Raw genomic sequence first — 20,987 nt, forward strand, 5'->3', positions numbered from 1 at the left:
CTTGATTTAAGAAATTTTTCTGGTATATTTTCTTATGAACAAAGCAGGAAAATTTGCGATTAAAAACATTTCAAAGTCATGTCGCTATTCTGAGACAAAGTTCTGGTTGAGTGGCCATTCAACACTAACAATCACAGCAGTTGGGGACTTTAAAATCATTATTTGGAGAATAAAAACAAATAATTACAAACAGTTATTACATTCAAAAACAGTTTTATCTCCCTGCTCTAAGAGGCGTCCGATATTCAGGCCTCTTACCGACATAAGCTCATCGTATTCGGATCGTGGGCCTCTTTCCTCCCTAACATCACGAGAATAAATATTTAAAGCGCCTGGAAAAATATTAGTGCGTAAGTTCGTTAGTCTTCAGTCCACACTGCTCCACAAGCTTTCCCTTGATCGCATTACGATCGGGCAGCAGTTCGGCCATTTTCCCTCCCCTCCCCTCCCCTCCCCTCCCCTGCCCTCCCCTTCAATTTAATTTTAAATTTTTATGTTAAAACCTTTTGTTCAACAAAATCAAATGTAGCGACTATTCTGTGGTTATTCTTCAGCCTCATTTAAAGAAAATTGGTTACTTTTATGTTGAGCGGAATTTATTTAAATAATTAACAAGTAAGGAAGTTAACTTCGGCAAGCCGAAGTTTCTATACCCTTGCAGTTATAAGAAATACTCAACTTTAGTAACACCATGTGAAATTTTTAAGGATTGTTGCTGACTTCAGTGATATTAAAAAAAATATTTTATTCTTATTTTTAGACCTTTTTTTACATCTATGTTAGAGTAGTCCGATTTTTATTAAATTTAATTCAAAATTCTTAAAAATATGAAAAATGTATTACCAAGTTGGAGGTTATATGTTAAGAAACACCGAAGATATAATTTTTTCATATTATTTTACCACTAACAGCTTACAGCAGCTATTTGATAAAGTCGTCCGATTTTGATAAAATTTAATTCGAAATTCAGAACTAATTAAAAAATGCTATTTCCAACTTAGAAGGTTATATGTTAAAAACTCCAAAAGATATAATTTTTTCATATTTTCAGACTAATTTATTATTATATTAAATAAAGTTTTTTTATATTAAACTTATGGTGCAATCATTTAATTACATAATTCATGGGGTCGAAAAAGCTTCTTTCTACCTGTTACATAATTTCCGACGAATCTAGTGTATCCCTTTACTTTACTAGTAACGGGTTTAATAATGCTAAATATTTAAAAAATAATATGTGTAATAGTAGGTACGGTTTATTACTAAATCTGCATCGGTGAAAATATAATTAAAAATTCGTTTGTCAACAAATTAATAAACTCATGTGGTAAAGGAATAAACTAATTTCCCGTCCGTAGAAACAGGGAGGATTTTGGCGTGAACAACGCGTCTCACTCCCAACGGGTAGAGGGCAGATTCGGTGTTTATTACGCTTAAAAACTCTTGATGTTGTCCTAATGGTAACTATCTAAACTGCTCCATCCGCTCTATGGTGAACATCTACAACTCGTCCCAGGACCCGTTGTCCTGGACGTGTATTATCCTCTGAGATAAGCACCAAGACTGCGGACTTCTTTATGTGAGTGTTGTATATGTAAAGGTACCAGAAGGTAAAGTTCACCGCTATGATTCTCGGCTCCCTTAATGACAGGCCTGGTTTCTGATGGAAGCGTAAGTCTGTGCTCCGGTATGCATATTTAATTTATAAATGTTTGTATATAGTGCCTGACTACCTTATGATTATATTGTTATAAAAAAGGAGCTTTGTGATATAGGCTACACTGTACTTTGTAAGTCCTTTCAACTCTGTTGTCACCATTTATAAACGTACCCAAGACCACTGGTAAACTTAATAAACTTCCAACTTGGTTACCTCTTGAATGCGTGTAACTCTATGCGAGGATATCCAACCAAGAACTCTGGTGGAATAGAATACATTGTTTTTTTCATTTTTCCATGAGTTTACTTAAAAAAAAAGCTCACTCTTAACTCAAGCCTTTGTATTTAAGTAGTTGCGGGTGGGGCTTACCGTTATAAAATTGACATGTATTTTCACCAAACATAAATAGCTGAACAAATCCGGAGAACTCCATTGATAAAGTCTTACCTTCTGTAGGAATTTTAGCTTACGATAGCCGGCAGCTACCTACTCAGCTTAAATATATTCTGAATTTATTATATTGCAAGATTAAATAAGGCGAGTTTTTCCCCCTACAGCAGCATAGGAAAATTTAAATGAGTTCGATGTTGCTGCTCAATATACCCCAAGTGTTTTGAAGTATCCGCTGTTTTGAGCCCAAAGAGCTCCTTATTTTGCTTGATATTCTGGACCGATAGTTTCTATGGCAGCTATATGATATAGTCGCTCGATTTTGATAAAATTTAATTCAAAACTCAAAACCAATTAAAAAATGTTATTTCCAAGTGTAGGAAGTTTTATGTTAAAAAACACCACAGATAAAATATCATATTCTTTTCCCACCCATTTTCCGATCCTTCCTATGACAGCTATATGATATAGACGTCTGATTTTGAAAAAATGTAGTTCGAAATTCAGAACTTATTAAAAATTCTATATTCAAGCGTAGGGTGTTATATATTTTAAAACACAAAATATATAATTTTTTTAAATTTTTGTTTTGATAATTTCCGATGCGGCTGGTTCCGACTTATATACTACCTGCAAAAGAAAGAAGACTGTCGGGAAAGTTTCAGCCCAATAGCTCTAAGACTAGTTTCCGTAGAACGGACAGACATGGCTAGATCGACTCGTCTAGTTATGCTAATTAAGAATATATATACTTTATGGGGTCGGAAACGTCTCCTTCACTGCGTTGCAAACTTCTGACTGCAATGAATTCAAGGGTATAAAAATAAGTACGGATAAGTTGCGCAAGGTACTTCATAGTTCTTATGATCATGCCAGGCCGACATCCTGGATCCTGGGAATTCCTCTTCAATAATATGCGCTGACTTGCAACCTGCTAGGAACTTTTCAACAGTAAATTCATACAGCCATCATTCAGGAAAAATGGCCTGAAAATTTACTTTCTAAATATTTCCGGCATGAGAACTAAAATCTGTCTTTATGCATACTTTTACCAGTGATTATAACAATATGAAACTCGTTGAAAATTGGTTAAATTCCGACATTAGTTCGAACGAATTCTTCGATCCTAAATTAATTCAAGTTTTTCGTAAAGATAGAGACTTTGGCAGAATGCTGTGTGAGGGAGGGAGTGGTGTCATCGTGGCTGTTAGCCGTAAATTCGGTTGCATTGCACTTCCACTTCCTTAATGATGACTCGACTTTGGACCAGTTGACGATGACGGTGTTTGGCTCATCCGGGAGGAATTTGATTGTGGTTTCCTAAAACCCACCTGGCAGTGAATCCGGGCTTTACCAGGCTCACCTAGATAACTTTTCTACCGTTTATGACAGCTATGATAGTGCTTCAATCTGACCTAGATAGTACCGGTAGGTGGTGTTTCAAGAATAATTTTCCTTTAAACCTTAACAAATGCCACATCGTTCGCTATATCGGAAAGTACTATAACCATTAACCACCGTCTCTCTGTTTTGAATGAAATAGTTGATCTGAGGGTATTATTTGATGAACAATTGTTGTTTAACGAAAACCTGAATTTTATATTACAAAAGGCATAAGCAATGTTAGGCTTTGTTAGGCAAAACACTTTCTTAGTCAATGATCCGTATTCCAGACTGTCTGTTTAATCTGCGTTTGGTCCTCGGGAAGTGTCCAGATCAATAGGATTGAGAGATTGCAGAATAAATTTATGAAGTTTGCATTGCAATCCGGGCTTTACCAGGCTCACCTAGATAACTTTTCTACCGTTTATGACAGCTTGAAGGACTCTGATGGCTCATGTGTAGCGGAAGACTTTAACCTCAGCTCTGTTTACTGGACGTATGACCTACAAGCACCTGCTGTGGTGCTAGGAAATAATTGTCATTGATGACTGTTTTAGTATGGGCCTCACCCTAGTTAATAAAATGTTTTATGACCTTCACAAGCTTCTTGGTTTAATCTTCATTAATTCTATTGTTCATTCTAACGTAACTCTTGCTGAATTCACAATATAAAATTAATCATGTGCATCACAAACCCTTGTGCTTAATTATTGAATTTTACACCGTTCTGCCATTTATTGATAGTTGTCCTCAATATGTACATAGTTGATCCCCCTAGTTTATGTTCTTGCAATCGAACTCTTGCATTGAAACTAATTATAAAACCTTTCTTTCAACGATTAGAAATACTCTGACAGCAAAGTTCTCTCCAAGGTTCGGGGTTGCTATAGGGTTCCTTGGTATACTAAAGGACTGCAAAAATATCACAGAGAGTGAGATTGCAAATTTGATTTTGTGTGTTTCTCCTCCAACATGATATAATCAGGAAACTTTAAATTCAATTCCAGAAATTTGCAACATTGGACCGCTGGACATAACAGAAATGTCATCTCTGTAGCAATTAGTTATTGCTATGAATTCCTATCCCAAGGCTAGACTTTGATAGAATTTCTTCATTCTTCCTTAAGAATGGTATTGCCAGCATTTACCTACCGTTGCAAATCATGTTCTCTTCCTCTTTGTCTCAAGGTAGATTCCCTGGTAGATGGAAAATTCATAGTCGTCCATAAAGGAGGAAGTAAATTTGATATATCGAATTATAGGTCAATTGCTAAAATTATCAACATTTTCTTTTTTAATAGTGTCTTATTTCAAACCTGGCTTTATGTCTGGTCGATCTACGACGACCAACTTTGCTATTTTTTCCAATCATTGTGTACATGCATTTGAGGATCATTCACTGATGGACACGATTTACAAAGATTTTGCCAATGCGTTTGACAAGGTTTGTCACTCAGCCCTAAAGGCTGATGTTTCCAAACTTGTCTTTCACTACTTATTTCTTAATTGGATAGCATCGTACTTGGATAACCGACGTAATAAGTTGAAGTAGGTGGTGTGTTGTCCAATCCGTATAAAGCGGCATCTTGACTACCTCAGAGTAGCTCACTTGGCCCTCTACATTGAATTATTTTTATAAATAACATTTGTGCCTGTATTTTAAATAAGTCCTGGCAACCTATAGATTAATAGGTCTTACGGTATTTTTGCTAATTGTCGCTACAAGCACGTCGTTCTAGTTTTGTTCGTCGCATCGGGTCTTGCTAAACCTTTTCGAAAAGCGCTTTGTATGCGCTAACACTTGTTTGACTTATGATTGCTTCCTGGGGTCGGAAACGTCTCATTCACTGCGTTGCAAACTTCTGACTGAAATCATTATACCCTCTGCAAGGGTATAAAAACACAAGTTTATTTGCACTATATAGGTTGCCTCGACTTATTTAACATTTGACAACATTCAGGAGTAGATAATAAAACAAACAAGAAAGGAAGTTAACTTCGGCAAGCCGCAGTTTGTATACCCTTGCAGTTATAAGAAATAATCAACGTTAGTAACACCATGTGAAGTTTTTACAGATTAATGCTGGCCTCAGTGATATTACAAAAAATTTTTTTATTATTTCTTTGACCGTTTTTTTGATAGCTTTATGTTACAGTCGTCCCATTTTTTTTATTTTAATTTGCAATTCTAAAAAATATAAAAAAAAATTTGGATTGTTCCTATGGCAGTTATATGATAAAGTCGTCCGATTTTGATAAAATTTAATTAGAAATTCAGAACTAATTAAAATATGTTAGCTTAAAAGGTTACAAGTTAAAAAACACCGAAGATATATTTTTTTTAAATTTTTTTCCACGAAAGTTCCTATGGGAGCTATAAGATGTAGTTGTCCGATCCGGCTGGTTCATATTTGCATTTTGCCTTGTAGCTCAAAATATTTATAGATCCTTTACTAGATTTAATATTTACAATATATGGTTCAATAGGCACTCTCAACAGAAAGATTGTGGACGGTAATCGTCTATGATCGTCAGATGGTTACTAGTAAAACAGTAATACAAATGTATATCAAAAACAAAGGATTGCATACCAAGAAAAATGAAAATTTCAAAAATTTGATCTGTTTTGGCGGTTAATAAGTTGTTAAGTTTGTTAGTCTATTGTATTCTCACTTAAAATTCCGCGTGGAATGATGCTCCGTTCGGATGCTCTGATCAAATATTTTACTCAAAACACAAAAAATTTTAAGGTTTCTCAGAATGAAAATATTTTGTTTGACATTTTAGTATTTAGTATTTTCCTGCAAATTCTAAACGATGTTAAACAGCTAAAAATAAGAAACATTAGTTCTACCACTTTAAAAGAAAAATCGCTAATTAGTCCGGAAAACAGCTATAAATAGTTCAATGTTGTACACAATTAACTTATAAACTACTAAATATTGTGTTACATGTCGTTGAAGGTTTTTTTTTTGTATAACTTTGTACCACCGCTTAAAACTTGTGGACAAAAGATTATAGTTTATTCCGATTTTTAAGCTTTTTTTCATTTCTCTGAAACGGGATAAACTTTAAAATATATAGCCCTTAACTTTCCTCAACCTTTTACGTTTTAATGCTACTAAGAAACAAAAGTTTCCACAATTACAAGTTTAAAACATTTTGGAGAATTTCATTTTTATTGTACGCATCCGCAATCTATTGTAGTATTTTGGAATCACTTATATTGTTATGAAAAGTTTCACATAAGAAAGTTGAAATCTACAACTTCTGTGAAAGTAGATGAACTAAATATATGAATAATGTTTGAAATAAAAACTTCTGATATCAAACAAGAACTCTTATTGACGAGGTAGAAATCTAGTGACGATCGCACAACAAACAAGAGTTTTGAAAAAAACTTTAGAATTGGTTTTTTTACTATTTCCGTTTCTTGAAATGTTAAGAGGTATGAAGTGGTTGGGAGTCACTAAGAGATATGTTAGCCTTTCCATTTGAAGAAGTTGGAAGGGATATGTTAGTCTTTCCATTAATTAAGCATCACATTTATTTGCTTTGGCGATGGTCCCACGTTTATATCGTGTATGTCTTTACATTACTCTTTTAATTCTAAATCAAGCTTAGTCTCGTCGCTGAACTGCACACAGACGGCGTTAGAGAGATGGCTGTGTATATGTATGTTTATAGGCTATGCTTTCTTGGGCGGGAGCGCGAGGTATATGCACGTGCGGTCCGTTCGTGTTACAATTATGCTGATGCTAGTGTGTGGACGTAATTTCATAAAGTTATTTAAATTCTTATTATGTATAAAATAAGTTTTTTTTTTGTGTTTTTTTTTTAGAAAGGATAAAGAAACTTAAATGATGAAAAATATTTAGATATCAAAAACATTGATATATATATATGTTATTATCTATGTATGGCCATACTAAGTGAGATTATGAAATAAAATGTTTTATTCTATCCTAATGAACCATCTGTTTTTTGTTTTTGTCATTAACTATTATAACATTATTTCTATCTCTCATTTCCGTTTCTTCATACGGACCAGGACCAGGATCATTTAGGATCTAACTTATGACCTGTTTCGTTTTTTGGTAAAACTTTATATTCTACTGATATATCTATATTTTTTACATTCTGCCATTGATGAGATCGTGTTAAAATGAGAGACAAAATATTGAAGCAATACATCTCAATCAATCAAGCGATATTTAAGATCATATGTATTCATTAAAAGTTCTATGACTTGTTTTGATTGTCGCAACTTTCTGGCGGTGGTGTGCGATAGATGTTAAATTTTTAATGTTCAAATATTTGCAAAAGTCATTTATAATTGAATTCTTTTATTCTGTTCCCATGTCCGTAATGAACGTCTTCATTGGAATAAATGATTCAAAATTTGCTTTAGCGACAGTATTTGCGTTCTTATATGCAACTGGCATGACAATAAGGAAGTTGGAGACCATCATTGTTTTGAGTTATACATAACTCTTTATTAAAATCTGGATATTGTAGCAAACTAGGTTCCATAAGTTTTGCTTTTAAATATTGGAATGCATTTTGACATTCATCCGTCCATTGAAAAGGAACATTCTTTTTACATAATCTTGTTATGTGCCTTGAATAGTCGGAAAAGTTTTTATAAAACGTCTATAATAATTGACATAAAATTTTTTGTCGTCAGGAAGTATTCCTTTATCAGTGCATTTATGACCTAAAAAAGTCACTTCATGCATAACAAATGAACATTTTTCTGGATGTAACTTTAGGTTGTATTTCCTGCATTTCTCAAAAACGTCTGTTAGTTCTTAAGCATATGGTTTTGGAAAAATCGATTACTATTAAGTCGTCCACATAAAGGAATGCTTGAGAAGGTTCTAGTCCAGAAAATGCAATAGTCATCATTCTTTGAAATGAGTTAGGAGCTGTTTTAATCCAAAAGGTAATCGCGTGAAGCTATACGTGCCATTGGTAGTTGAAAAAGTCGTTATATCTATTAAACTATTCAATTTGTTGAAATCCAAATATTTTGCTCGTCTTCGAGGGAGTGGAAATTTATCAGGTAGTAATTTTTTATTAATCTGGCGATGGTCAATCACAAACCGCCATTTGTTTACTTCTGACCCGGAAGATGGTTTCTTAGGCACAAGTAACAATGGGCTATTATATTCGGATACGGATAGTTAAACAATCCCATCGGAGATCAACCTTTCTACTTGCTTTTGAATTTCATTAACCTGTTGCTATGGTATGTGCAATGGAAATACCATGCAGAATTTCTTGATTTGGAATTAATACACTGTCTTCTTTTGAATTGAGTTATATTTTTCGAATAACTTGAGTTGTTGCCAGAAATGTGAGCTATTGGTACATTAATTGGAAATTTTAAGTTTTTGGGTCTTATTATAAGCCAATCTTCAGATGGCTTGAAGTCTAATTGACAGTTGACATAGGGAATTGTGAATTCACGATATGAAAATCGTGTGGATTTATATATTTAGTCGTCTGTATTTCAATAGAAACTAGACCTTTGGATTTAGTTATTTCTTGACTTATCCCTTTTATGTCTATAATATAATTATCTTGGATGTCGTAAAAGATATCAGAAATATCTTTTAAAATGGATATGTCTGCACCTGTGACAAGAAAGACAAGTTCTTTTCCAGTAGCTACATTGATAAATGAAACGAATATATTTTGATTAAGAATAAAAACTCTTGCATCTTCTACTGCTGAACATTTAAAAGGTTTTGGGAGTTTCCCGATGAATTTTTGGCAACTCTGATATTTTTGTGGTTGTTGTTGTGGCTTCGATTCGAGTTACCACGGCCTTTATAGTTTCCTGAACACCACTTTAATAATTGTTGTTTCGTTTCCGACTACATTTCTGGCGACACCTTTTAGCTTTGTTTTTATTATGGAAACTGCAAAGTGTTCGTGCTTGCCCTTTATTGATTCTATTATTTGTAATGCATCATAACAACTTGTTAAATTTTCAGCTTTCCATCGAAAACTGGTATAAGCTTGGATGCTGTGTTAATAAAATCAATCAATATTAGATTGTCCCTTTGTAATGTTGTTGCTTATTTTACTCTCTATTATGCTTGAACTATCATCACAATCTGTAAAATTATTAGTTAAGTATGGTTGGTACCAATATATCTAATTGAATTTATCTTAATTGAATTTTTGTTTAATTAATATTAAATTAGATCGTAGTCCGATCAAGAATTTTGATACTTGGGACCAATGACCTTGATTTAATTTTTCTCTCTGGCCATGTATTAGCATTCGTGCTTCATTAAAGCATTTTACTAGTTTTTCTACATGTTTTTAATAGTGTTCTTTTGAATTGGCCTCTTTTAATTAAGTGACTTATATGATTTGTCAAAGTCAACTTTTATGTTATGTATTTGCTGATATAATTCATCCCATTCCATTATATTATGAACATGAATTATTGCTTAGATACCATCATAACAATTGCTTTTCCTAAGATTGGATGCTCGTCTATTCTTGATCTAACATGCACACCCGGAATGGTTGTTAGTGATTTTCCTTTTTGTGTTGCAGTGCAGTAAAACAATGGTGGGGCATGACAGTTAAATGTGTCTATATAAAGGATTTCTAACTCGTATACACTAACAGGGGTTGTAGATACTAACTGCTGAACTCTTTTACTGAAGTCTGGGTCCCTTTCATATGTTTCTCTAATCGCCATTAGTGTAGCCATACTTTAGTTGCCCATATTCGACGGATCCATCTGACGACGCCATAACTTTTGACAGAGATGCCAGATCGCTGAAGGACATACCGCGTTTGAAGCGTCAGTCCAAGCAGATTTTTACCATGGAACAATACACGCCACGCGAGCGCTCTGAAATAGTTGAAATTTACATTCAACAGAACAAGTCAATTGTGAAAACTCAACGTGCTTTTAAAAAATTAAAAAATGTGAAAAATTTACGACTGGTGAGGCTCTTTCTAATCCGAAGAGGCCAAATAAAAGTCGACCAAGACGATCGGACGAGAATATCGCTGCCGTACGAGCCAGTGTTGAGATGTCCCCAAGAACATCCCAAAAACGCCGTTCTCAGCAGTTGGACATGGCTCGGTCCACTTTACAACGGATTATTCGAGTTGATTTGCATTTGTTCCCGTACAAAATTCAATTGACGCAAAGATTGTTGCTTACGGACAAGCCTCGTCCATTGGAATGGGCCCAAAGAGTCATCGAAATGGCCGAAGATGACGATCAATTTTGGAACAAAATTATCATGTCCGATGAAGCCCATTTCACATTGAATGGGACCGTAAATAAGCAAAATTGCCGTATTTACGCCACTGAAAATCCTGAGAAGTGCCTCTTCACGACGAAAAAGTCACAGTTTGGTGCGGCGTTAGTTCGAAAACGGTCATTGGGCCGTTTTTCTTCCAAAATGAAAACGGCCATGCTTTTACCATCAACCAGGAGCGTTATCGCGACATGATGACCAATTTTTTGATGCCAATTTTTCGTCGAAAGCGTATGAGGCAGTTCTGGTGTCAACAAGACGGCGCTCCACCGCACACAAGTCGCATAACAATCGATTTTCTGAAGAAATTGTTTCCGGGCCGTTTGATGTCGAAAAGTGGTGATTTGGACTGGCCACCGCGTTCGCCCGATTTGACGCCGCCTGACTTCTTCTTGTGGGGATATTTGAAGTCAAAGGTTTACGTTAACAAGCCAAGGACCCTAGAAGAGCTCAAGGACAACATTCGTGAAGAAATAGCCGCTATTCCGGCCGAAATGTTGGCGAAAACGATGGAAAATGCTGCAAAAAGGGCACAATACGCCATCAACGCCAGAGGCGGCCATTTGAGAGATATCATATTCAAAAATTGATGTAAACAAATCTACTTGGAACAAATTAAATGATTAAGATTGCCAACCGCCAAATTTTTATTTTTTTCTTTGATTTAAAAAAAAAAAACATGGGTCCGTCGAATATGGGCAACCAATTTGTATATATTCATTTTTAATGTTAACAGTGGAGTCCACTGAATTAACGTTTACTACTCCCATTTCTGAAATATATATATATTTTGATTATAATTATAACTATTTCTTTCTTCAGAAAATTTACTCATTGCATTACTTTGCATTTACTTTTACAGGTTTCCTACCTATTGATTTGTATAGATTTAAGAACTACACTTCTAATTGGGCAGAAATAGTTCCGCTCAATTTAAATTTTTTTATAGTATGTACGTTTATATTTAAATATATTTCTGCTTCGGCTCCAATTAGGGATGTCTTTATAATCCAGTTGCATCAGCTGGTCGTCGCTGGCTCGCTGATGCTCCATGTTGATTTACCTGCAGATGTCCTGGGCTTTTGAGCTCAGGAGGTACCGGTGCCGGTCATCGCACAGGTCTCGAACAGGTTGATTCGCAGAATTGACTCTCCAATGGTCCCGGGCAATCATTGGGACAGTTCTTTTCTCTTTTGGCAGCTGTTATGGAAATGTAGGTGTTATTTTTTTCGTTAATTTGCTTAATTACTTAGTGAGCTGGAGCTTTGGACTTTATTTTTACAAGAGTTGACTTAAAGAAATCAAGCTCTTCTTGCCATTTTTGGGCTGTTGCCCAGGGGGCTGGTGGTGGATTTGTAAATAATAGCCACCTAATGTGCGCTATTCTTTTAGTAATTTTATTTTTGACGCCCCTCTTTTTGCAATTGCTCCATCTCTACTCACTCAGATTTATTTGTTCCAGTCTTCAATTGTCTTCTTTCCGGTTGACTTTTCGATAGAACTTCATTTCCAATTTAGCGGTATTTTTGAGGGTTTACAGGTGCTAATGTCACGTTTGCTATGAAGTAGTTGGGAGTCACCAAGAAGTATGTTAGTCCTCCATTAATTTAACTTCACATTTATTTGCTTTCGTTTTATTTCTTTATTTTGTGGGAGCAGCAATGGTTCCGCTCCAACGTTTATATGGTGTCTGTACTTACATTATTCTTTTAATTCTAAGTAAGGCTACGTCTCGTCTCTGAAAAAACGCGTGTTCTACCCTACAAGGTTAATATATTCTTAATCAGCATTACTAGCCAATCGTCCGTATGAGAACGCAGAGTTCCCGGAAACTTTGAGAACCAGGAAGTTGGGATTTTGGAGCAGATTCTTGAGTCTTTCAACTTTATTACATTAGGCGGGCACGCCCTCTCAAACGCGCCCACACTCGCCGATAACGCAAAAACACGTCTGGCGCCCAGATTTGTATACGATTTTGTACAATACTAAATTGCTTTTGGCTATGGTTTTCTTATTCATCCATAATCATCCATAAAAAATTTTGGGAGCAATTAAATGTGCAATCTTTGGAAATCAGAGCACAACTTACGGGAAGTGCTGGTGTCAGCATATTCCCCAGGCCTGAGTGCAGACAAATACAATGAATGCACATATAACTTTTCTCCCGGCTATCAGCCAAATACGAGTACATTTGTGAGCATATACTTTGATACATAAAGAACGGCAGCTGACAATGTTTGCGTGAAGTGCAGCCGCGAATAGCTAGTTGTAAGTCACTTCACTGTGCAAACAAAGCTATATTTATATGACGAATGCAGCAGGATAAAAGTGTGGGAGGCATGGCCAGGCGTAAACCTACGAGCTAAATGCAATGAGATCAACAACGACGTTAGACTAGAGGAAGTTGCTCCTGTCGAGGAAAGGGATGTACAAGTAAGTCTAGAGGTGTGTCCAAACGAAGGACCACACCCCTCACAATAGCGGAGTACAGGGCATGTCAACAAAATAAGACCAAACCCAATAGGAAGAGGAGCGGCAAGAGAAAAACCTTTTTGCGCCAACGGCTAAAATTGAAAGTCAACTTTGTGCAATGGTGCGAAGTAACGTAACAATGGCTGAATTAATTGCCAATTCCTAAGTTACCTTTAATATTAAACTATTATACTCAAGCCTATGCATGAAAGTGCTGTTTGAAAACTACTAACCCTTGTAAGGCAGATATTTTGATTATACAGAGCGACACATTGTAAATCTGTCATGTGAAAAAAAAAAATACTTATACCCAATATTTCGCTTACTTTCATAATTATTCTTTATGAACAATACTACAAATAAAGTAAAAAAAAAAATCGCCATATATACTTGGAATAAAGTTAACAATTTTGGAAAACATTCCCAATATGGGTTTTGTAGACAAAAAAGTTGTCAATTCGGCGGCGAACGTCGTTAATAAAGTAGAATCTCAAAATAATGATCTAGAAACCATAACAATACTATTAATAATAATTATACTTATAATGTCAGCAAATGTTTTCCTAAAAGCCTATAAATTACACAATAGGTGATTAAAGAGAGATTCCAGAGTCGCACAAACAACATGGATTAAATTTATAAATAAAAAAAAAAGACAAAAAAAATTGACGTTTATATTTTCAAGCTTTTTAAAAGTAAAAAATTTTAAAAAAATCTATTTTTATTCCTAATAAAATAATAACCGAAAAAATATTTATATCTTTTTTTATGCCCACATGTATAGGTAGATAAACAAACAAGAATGAACGTATTAGACACTTAATAAAACCCATATGAGAGAGAGAATAATAACACTGGTCTTTACGACCCCGATTACTACTTATGAGTCAGAAAAGGTATATATGTCAACTTATAATTTAAAAACCTCACCATTTTTACATTGCTCTAATAAACAAAAAGCGATGGTATTGAGCACCATTCCGGGTGTTCATGGGAGAACAATTTCAAGCAATCGTGACATATTAGATAGAACTAGCATTTTAGTAGTATACAAGAATAATTCATATTCATCTTATAATAGAATGGAGTGTATAATAAGAGGATCTAAATATTAAAAATCGATTTCGATAAATCATATAATTTACGCAAAATAGATCAATACAACAAGCTACGTGCAGAAATAAGTAACTTGCTTCAACAATGCGCATATATTAATACATGAGCCAAGAAACTAGATAAAAATTGTTGATCTGAATTATCGAAATTTCTGACCAGACTTCGATCGTACTATAAATAAAAGGTATATTTCTGTAAAAATATTTCAATACCAACCATAATAAACATCCCTTTGAAAGTAGAAACTGGGGACGAATTGGAATCAGCAGAAGTAGAAGAATCTGAATCTGACAGAGAAAGATTTCAATAATCTTACAATTCCAGCTGTACGTGAATGAATTTACTTTAAACGGAATATGTTTTTGGCGGAACATCCGGTGTAGACAAAGCAAAAATGGCAAAAACTGCGTAAACAAGAAAAACACCAGGAACCTTCAAAAATGAAGTTTATAACTTACGAAAACTACTTGAAGCTTTGTATATTGGTGAAGAATTACCCGATGAACACGAAGACAAATTCAGCACCAAGGAGGATAAAAACACAATGGTCAAAAATTGTGAGCACGGCCGTCTCAAAACAATCCTTGAGGCAGGCAACTTTTCATCAATGAATGAGGCTGTCACCAAGTACATACTCGTACAATGTAGTAATGAAATGACGGGTTATGCCAACGCAATACTATTTGCAAGAAGAGGACAGCCCTACAGGCCTGTATATAGATAACTATCGTGGTAGAGGTATTACCAGTATAACGGCTACAACCGAAATAGCGGTTACATCCACAATAATGAAAAACTAAAATAACCAGCCCAATAGCTATAATAGGTAGTAAAAATACAAATAGATACACAAATATCCGCTTTACCCAGCCAGTTTCGGGAAACTCCAGGCCCAGACAAATAAAAATGCAATAAATGTTCAAGGAATAGGCGAGGGAATCAGAAAAACCAAAGGACTTGCTCCGATACTTTAAACAGACAAATATATAATTCCATGTAATTTTTATAAATACAACTCTCCAAAACCAAATCAGGAGATTTAACCTGGTATTTACATTGCCAATACTATCACACTCAACAAAAATAGTACTGGTCAACTGATTAGTAAATAATTTTAAAATGTGATCCAATATCCGATTATAATGTAATTCAACGCCCTTCAAGTAATAGAGATCAAAACATCATAGAAGAACTAAAAAATGTTACCGTTCAATCCGAACCACAGTTAACGGAACTACACTGACGTATTCGGTCTATGAAACCAAATAAATAACAACAAACAATTTTTGAAAGCAAAAATTTAGATTGAAGGGAAGGAATGAACCAATTACTATAAAAAAATATCGAAGCCCGCACAGCCAACTTGAGAAAATTCAAAAACAAGTAGCAAAATTAATTAAAGATAATATAGGCGAACCATCTGTATCATAATACAACAGCCCACTTCTACTTGTCTCAAAGAAAACCCTCCAGGGTTCAACCCAAAAGAAATGGCGACTATTAGTTGACTATCGCCAAATCAACAGAAAACTTCTGTCTGATAAATTTCCACTCGCAAGAATTGGTGACATTTTGGACAAACTAGGTAGGTCAAAGTACTTCTCATGCCATGATTTGATGTCAGGAAATATAACGATTTTTTTAACGAGCAATGGCACATATCGCTTCACGCAAATACCTTTCGGTTTAAAAATACTTGGACTTGAAGCTTCTTAAGCATTTTATTATATGGATGACTTAATAGACATAGGTTGTTTCGAAAAACATATGCTTAAAAACTTAAAAGACATTTCTGAAATATGCAGAAAATACAATTTAATACTACATCCACAAAAATGTTAATTTTTTATGCATGAAGTGGTCATAAATGTACAGACAACGGAATTTTACCGGACGAAGAATGTCATATGCAGATAGCGCTAGACGATTTATAACATTTGCAATTATTATAGACGTTTCAATAAAAACTTTCCGACTATTCACGGCACATAACTGGATTATGTAAAAAGAATGTTCCATTTGAATGGTCTTGGGAATGCCAAAGTTCATTCCAATATTTAAAAGATAAACCTTTAGAACCTACATTATTACAATATCCTGATTTCCGTGAAGAATTTTGTATAAGACAATTTTAATAAACACAAATAATTTAATTTCATTACTTTTTAAATTAAAAAATATATTTATAGAAAATAATTTCATTACATTACGTATTTTTCAAAAGGCAGGAGATGTAGTATGCATGTATCATTGTAGCGAGTACCCGCCCTGCAAGCAAAAGGTCGAATATTCTATCACCTATCGTCCAGAAGTCACTTCTGGTAGATAGAATGACGGTAGCACACATTTTACAAAAAGAGTGCGACGCTGAAGCTGTCCGATTACTTTGAGATATTTACATATTACCTGGCAATGGAAGATTCTCCACATGATTATAAACGGTAATTTCATCTAATTTAGTTTTGTTTAAACTAGGAACAAAATTTAATTTCTGTTTATTTCAGAAATGGCTACAATTAAATTTCCCATGTCATCGGAGTTGGACATAAATAAAATTATTAAGCTGAATTTCCGACACGCCAAGGACCGTGTCTCAAACCCCTTATAGGAAAAGTACATGCAAAATACTGCAAAACAAGTAAAAACAAGTTTTTTATTCAAGATCTCCAAATGGGAAAGGTTTTTCTGGTATTTTCTACAAGCGCATTTTCGCATTCGGATCGCGACAGTGATTCCCGTCGGGATGTAATATGCCGCTTCGGCGGCACTTCTCGGAGTCAGTTAGGCGACACTTTTAGAAGTATCGCCAAAGTCACTTTTGGAAGTGTCGCCAAAGTAACATCAAGAAGTGTCGCCGAAGTAACTTCCTATGGCAGCTATATGATATAGTCATCCGATTTTGATAACATTTTATTTGAAATTTAAAACCAATTAAAAAATGTTATTTCCAAGAAGAAGGTTATATGTAAAATATTACTGAAGTCAGCGACAATCATTAAAAATCTCACATGATTATTTTTTATAACTGCAAGGGTACACAAACTTCGGCTAGCCGAAGTTAACTTCCTTTCTTGTTTAGATTTCGATTTAAAAATAGGAGATCAGGTTTTATTGAAAAATGAAACCGGACATAAGTTAGATTTTAAATATATAGGTCCTTATAAGGTGGAACAAATAGGAGATAGAGATAACATAACTATAATAAATAATAAAAAAAACAAGTAATACATATAGATAGATTAAAACTCTTTATTAATAATAAATTTTTATTTTATAAATATATCAAGTATGGCCATATATAATATAAGAGAACATAGGATAACCATATCTAAAATAAGAATACACAAAAAAAAGGAAAAAAAAATAAAAACACAAAACAATAATAGAAAAACAAATTAAAAAAAAGAAAACAACACAAAAAAAATTAAATTTTTTTGCCATAAGTAATATTATTTTTTGTTAATACTAGAAAATAACCATTATATTACGTTATTTTTCAAAAGGAGGGAGATGTAGTATGCACATATAAAATATATGTATCGACCACCCACTGTACCAAGAGTACTAAAAGGGCACGCACTGAAATACTTTGTCGTAGTGTTTATACAATTTAGAGTCTGTCATTAACCTAAGTGCCCGAAATAAGAACCGCTCGCTGTGCCTTGGCCTGCAGACTGAAAGTGAAAGTGTCAGCATAATTGCAACACGAGCTGACGTCATGTATGTGCATATACCTCCGCGCTCCAGACTAAGTGAGCATAGTTATATACTGAAGAATACATAGGCCGTCTTTCCGCTGCCGCTGTTGGTAGCGCCGCTACGAGACTTAGAACTTTTAGCTCCTAAGTATATTGCGCTTGAGAAGAACCTTCTTCAAGCTCGGATCGGCAACGCTGCTCCGAAACAATCAAAAAATTTGTACAAAACCAAATATAAAATAAATAATAAGTTTAAATAATGAACGAGAACAAGAAAAAACTATGAACCTATCAGATTATATTGTTTAAGGTTTCTGGAAGACTAGACTAGGGAGACTATTAACTCCCTCGAGGCATTTTTGAATAATATATTTATATATATATATAAAATTAGACCAACCGACCCTACTTCTATAAAGTTTTTAATCAACTTATATTTTTTACAAGAAGGGAAGATTTCTGTATCATTTTTCTTTCGACTTATTAGTGTTTCCGCGTCACGAACGCTATTAGCTGGGCTGTGTAACTGGAATCATTCTTTTACAAATGCGGTGGGTGTGGTGCCGATTTCAGCTCGGGCTTATATGGGAACAGCGTACATCAGCGTTGACGCAAACCAGTAATCTACGACCTGGTCCCCAAGTCCCCATAATTTGCGGCCGCGGTCCTACCTGTCTTGTCAAATTTTAATAGCAGCCGTCTCCAATTTCTGCCTGCTACTTATTAGAACTGCTTTCAGTCTTGTGCGCTGCTTTCTCGGATCACCCTAGTGCCTTAATGATCAGACTCAGCATAAGACGCCTTTAGTGGCCGTGCCTGGTTCTTGGCATGGCGAGTTATGTATTTTCTGCTAGTGTCCGCATTTTTGTATGACAAGCGGTCAGCTGCCGGCCACGATTAGCCATGGTACAGCTTATAAATTTCAGTTTGACTTTTATATGAATAAAGAGCGCATAGCTCCATCAAGTCAACTCCAGCGAAAGCTCCTTAATTATTGAGGTGGTTATTGAGCCTTAAGGGCTGTTAATAACGGAAAGAAGCTCTCCCATCATATGAAGTGCCCCCATAACCTTCAATACTTATTGCACCGAAGATTTAACGTGGAAAAGCCACATAAAAGGAACAGCCCAGAGCAGTGCAAAAATTGTCAGGAGTATGGACACACCAGGGCATACTGTTCACGTCAAACAGACTCTGTAGCTTATGAAGACTTCAGGGGCTGTCCAATTTACAAGTGACAGCATCGCGTCATCATAATGTTGTGATCATATGTTTGGCGAAATTGAAACGTTAATTAATAAGGAATCAGAGTTGACTTCAATCGGTAAGTTTCAGCATTTGCTATCCTGTTTATCTGGCACAGCATTGGAGACCGAAAGATTGATGGAAATGAAGGCTGCTTACAACCAAATTGTATTTGATAATTTTATAGACAAACGTCTTATTATACAACCTCATATAAAAGAGGTATTTGGGTTTGAGCGAGTGGACTTGTAGGTTGCATGGTTTCGGGCTTTGACGGTCCATTTAACATCACATCATCGTGGAAGAAATCGTCCACCTCTTTGGAAAGTAGATTTGCAAGTCTGCAAGAGGCGTGGGTACTTATCAAAGAAAAGCATTTGCAACTTTAGCTAACTCGGCGTCATGCATGGGGGCAGCAGGCCCCCAAACATTCGTCGCAACTTATCGCTGTTTGGAGGAGCCTGGTGCTACTTCATTAGTCGAGGTCGTAGCTCGGTTTTGGGTTGCCAAAGGTAACTTCCTTTCTTGTTAAATTTAAGAAATGTATAAACAACACGTAAATCTGAAAACATATTTAAACGTGTCAGCTTTTGGTCCCCAAAACCTACCGAGGACTTTTTCTGGATCTGCGATCTCCTTTGGCGTTGTAGATCGAAATAATCACTCTGTTAATGTTTCAATACTGTGGGTGAATTAAAAGTTCACTTTCTTTTATTGAAACATCCAGCCGCGAGTATGTCACGGACATTTAGGGTAACTTCGATTGATACAGTTTTGATTCTTTATACTTTCGTATATTATCATTTTTTAAAGAATGCTACAGCCGAAAGATCTTATAAGATCTTTCCCTTCCTTTTAGAATCGCACTGCAACTGTCTAGTCCTTTGTTGGGATGGGTTTAACCGATGAATTTATGTAAATTAATCGACGTTTCACAATGTCTGAGAACGGTAACATAACCTTTACTGTAAATAAAGCTATAAGTGTTCTTGGGTTTATAAAGCGTTGGACTACAAATTTGTATGATCGAAATTATTATTTACCTCCCTTCCGTCCTAATTTAGAATGCTGTTCTTCGGCTTGGAGTCCACAATATCAAAAACAAATTGACCGTATAGAGTTCGTCCAGAAACAATTTCTTCCTTTAGCTTTAAGTGGTTTGAACTGTGATCAAAACGTCAGGTTGCCTTAAAATTAGCCTTTTTTAAAATAAAAATAAAAATAATTTTAAAATAAAACTAATAATAATATTTTTTTATCAAATCTTGTTACACGTGTTTACTTATTAACCGACTAGTATACATAAAAAAAATTTTAGGAAAATCAAAAATTCGGTTCGTAAAAAGTTAGGTTTATAAAAGAACAGCCCATATATATGTGTATAATTGCACATTTACTTAAAAACAAATTGGTTACTGGTAATAATTACTCTTGTCACACTGTTTAGGTTTCCATTTTTTTTAACAGCTGGAAAACTAATAAAAGCTAATGATTTGGACGTAATGAAGAAATACACCCGTAGCGAGGCGTTCGCTTCGGGTTTTACATGCGCGTTAACTATTTGGTGGGTTAATTTACACGTATTCTTTTGTTTTTGTTGACGAAATCAATGTTTTTATACCCTTGCATAGGGTATAATGATTTCAGTCAGAAGTTTGCAACGCACTGAAGGAATCGTTTCCGACCCCATAAAGTATTTATATATTCTTGATCTGCGTCACTAGA

General features: G+C 35.0%; 1 protein-coding gene and 1 long non-coding RNA gene across 8 annotated transcripts in view; one reads left to right on the forward strand and one right to left on the reverse strand.

Moving 5' to 3' along the window:
• LOC108027275 (G protein-coupled receptor kinase 1) overlaps nucleotides 1-20,987 on the forward strand; it is a 284,279-nt gene that overhangs the window by 46,570 nt on the left and 216,722 nt on the right. The window contains exon 1 of one of the 7 annotated variants that reach the window (XM_050889930.1): nucleotides 147-350. The exons of the other annotated variants lie outside the window; for them this stretch is intronic. The gene's annotated coding sequence lies outside the window, so the exon portion shown is untranslated. Of the gene's footprint in view, nucleotides 1-146; nucleotides 351-20,987 lie in introns of those variants that run through there. 7 annotated transcript variants of the gene reach the window in all.
• Nucleotides 18,014-20,987, reverse strand: part of LOC127011799 (uncharacterized) — a 28,726-nt gene continuing 25,752 nt past the window's right edge. Inside the window, exon 3 of the long non-coding RNA XR_007765151.1 lies at nucleotides 18,014-18,648. This is a non-coding gene — a long non-coding RNA (uncharacterized LOC127011799). The remainder of the gene's footprint in view (nucleotides 18,649-20,987) is intronic.

The sequence above is a fragment of the Drosophila biarmipes genome, unplaced genomic scaffold (assembly GCF_025231255.1).
Source record: "Drosophila biarmipes strain raj3 unplaced genomic scaffold, RU_DBia_V1.1 ptg000009l, whole genome shotgun sequence".
NCBI classification, from domain to species: Eukaryota; Metazoa; Arthropoda; class Insecta; order Diptera; family Drosophilidae; genus Drosophila; species Drosophila biarmipes.